Source organism: Hippocampus comes, unplaced genomic scaffold (genome assembly GCF_001891065.2).
Source record: "Hippocampus comes isolate QL1 unplaced genomic scaffold, H_comes_QL1_v1.1 scaffold585, whole genome shotgun sequence".
In the NCBI taxonomy this organism is placed as follows: domain Eukaryota; kingdom Metazoa; phylum Chordata; class Actinopteri; order Syngnathiformes; family Syngnathidae; genus Hippocampus; species Hippocampus comes.
The window spans coordinates 71,775-74,671 of NW_017805408.1; the positions used below are offsets into that span (position 1 = coordinate 71,775).

Sequence of the window (2,897 nt, forward strand, 5' to 3'; positions counted from 1 at the left end):
CGGGCTTTTGGATGCCGTAAAAAAAAAAAAAAATCAATTTGACTTAAGAGGGCCGTGTCAGGGTTCCTGCACCGGTAGGGCTGACGACCAAGCGAGTTTACGTCACATTCAAACGGAAAGCTTTGGTTGAGTTAATTCACGCAAAAAAAAAAAACACCAAACAAAAAAAAAAAGGAAATACAAAAGATAGATACAAAAAGTACTGGGCTGCATGGTAACTGCACCACAAGCAACACAAAGATTTCTGAAACAAGTGTGTGTGTGTGTGGAGGGGAGGGGGAGGGGGAGCACACGGCATAAAACTATAAAAGCAGCAATTGGCTTAATTCAGTTTTGAATGGAAACAGCAGTCGAGCAGGACATTGTTGCCGCAATTGAGATGGAAAAACTAGCAGGAGACTTACAAAAATAAATTCACCGCCAGCTGCACTCCATGCAAACTTTTGCCAGATTCAGATGAATCCATCCGCCCAAAAGGTTCATTTCACTTTATGACTCACCAATCGGATCATTCGATGATCCAAAAGGGAAGGCGGAGAGGGGGAGCAAGCATATGTGATTGTTTGAGAGGGAAAAAAAAAAAAAAAAAGACAATGTATGGAGTGACAAGCGCGCGCTTGTGCGCGTTGGGTTAGGAGCTCTTCCTGGCGCGTGACAGGCTCGGCTGCGAAGAAGAATAGGAGGTTTTAGAGCTCAGATCAAGTTCCACGAGTCATTTACCGCACGTTCCTTCAAGCAGCACGGTTCAATTTGCCACTGAACATCTCCTGGATTTCACGTGCACATCGGTTGCTTTGTTAGCTACGTAAATAACCTCACATCATGCTAGCCCAACACAGTTAAACAAATCGAAACGGCGAAAACGCGACATTATCGTCGAACGGAAAAGAGGAAACGTCTGAAGCGTCTTCCCGGGAGACTCGAATGCAGCGGTGCCCAAACTTTTTGGATCCAAGATTGACTTTTCGATCAAGCAACCTCCCGCGATCGACCCGTGACCGTGCACGCACGCCATGATGGGCAACAGCCTGACACGGAGGCATGCGACGCACTTTTAGCAGCCTGTTAACTATCGTAGCTCACACGTACCGTTTTAAAGCGCTTCCCTCTGCCCTCTAGATTCCTATTCTTTGCCCGTGCCCTCGGTGAATCATACACGAAACAAACTCTGAATGAGAACAACGATAAAAGATATGGCGCAACAGCTCTGATCACAAGCTGCAATTGCAGCTGCTGAGCGCCAACAACTTTCGGTGACGCAGTTCAAGATTTACCCTGCTTTATTTTATTATTTTTTTTTAAATACTTTTTGTGAAAAGGAGACTGATAGGATGATGAAGATTTACCCTGCTTTATTTTATTATTTTTTTAAAATACTTTTTGGTGAAAATGAGACCGATAGGATGATTAGGGTGCAGTGTACATTAACACAAAAAATATATTACTAACATGCACAAAGACACACAAATGGGTGTTTGGTTTTTTTCCTCTCTCCACCCCTCGCGATCGACTTGGGATCAGTACGCAATCTACCCGTCGATCGCGATCGACGTAATGGGCACTCGTGCTCCTAAGGCTTTGACGACGCAGAAATGTAATTCATCAACTTGAATGGCGAGCTAGAACATCTTCAGTGGGACGGCCGGGGTGACCCCCGCGGCTCACTAAGATGACATGTTGATTGCGCCCAAAAAGGTGCAAACGTAAACAGTCTTAATTAACACACAACACAAAAATCGGAATCATCCCCTTGATGCTAGCCACGTAGCTCCACCCCTGACGTTATCCTTAAAGTCACTTTTTTTTCCCCCCCTGACCAATCAGGAAACAGTCGTGAGTCTCGTACTGCTCTCACTTTGAAGGTGCCACACCATTTAGCAAAACAGATGGGTGGGCCGGGAGCCATTATTCCTATGATTGGTGTCCTTCACCGACTTTAGACATCGGAAACTTCTCTGCTTGTTGGGAACATGACTCAACTCTCTCTTAAGTCCAACATGTATGGACAGGATTTTTTTTCCCCTTCCTGCCGACTTACCATCCAAACACAGAGCTCCGACAACGGCGCGCCAAGCAAACGCTCCCACCATTGTGCCACTTAGCATGTTGACACAGATCCGAACACCTCGTGGGATGCATCGATACCGTTATGGTGTGCCGCAAAAAAAAAAAAAAAAAAAAAAAAAAGTCGCACTAGCGTATTACGTAAATATGTAAAAAAAAAAAAAACACCTCAGCTGTCCCTTTAATGTGGGCGCCAATTCAAAGCTGCGGCTTTCATTGCTTCCAAGCTTATGTCTGGCTCACACTCCGGAATTTCAGTCCTTTTTTTTTTTTTTTTTTTGCCCCAGAATGAAATGCCGAAATGCCGAGCTCATTATTTGTGATTCCAAGACGACCCTTTTCCAACACTTTCTCAACTTTTCCCTGAACCTTGACGGAGTGTGCGTGTGCACGACGTCAGGCAAGTGATGTTATCACTAGCCTGAGTTTATCCAGGCCTTAAAAAAGGGCGGAGGATCCCCAGATTGATTAAATGCAGATCAAACCGGGGTCTCGCAGACCTCCTGCAAAACAACGTCAACCCCCCCCCCCCCAATCCCACCCTCCTGCACCCAAAATAATACAACAGCTAAGACCGGGGCCCCACTGGAAAAGACGACACTATCTTGGTACAAACGAAAAAGCACGAGGGATTTATTTTGTGCTAAATACTTTCACGACTGAGTTCAACACGTTCACACACACACACACACACACACACACACACACACACACACACACACACACACACCACAGACGACTCCCAACTACAGAAGGATGCTGATGCTGAGCATCGTGAAGAAAAAGAGGGGTGGGGGGGCGGGGGGGGCGGCGCGGGGCGCTAATTAAGTTCA

The 2,897-nt window shown here is 46.0% G+C and overlaps 1 protein-coding gene across 1 annotated transcript in view; it reads right to left on the reverse strand.

Annotated features, from left to right (window-relative positions):
• Positions 1 to 2,897, reverse strand: part of LOC109518060 (exostosin-1b-like) — a 76,811-nt gene that overhangs the window by 71,438 nt on the left and 2,476 nt on the right. The gene's annotated exons all lie outside the window — the stretch shown is intronic.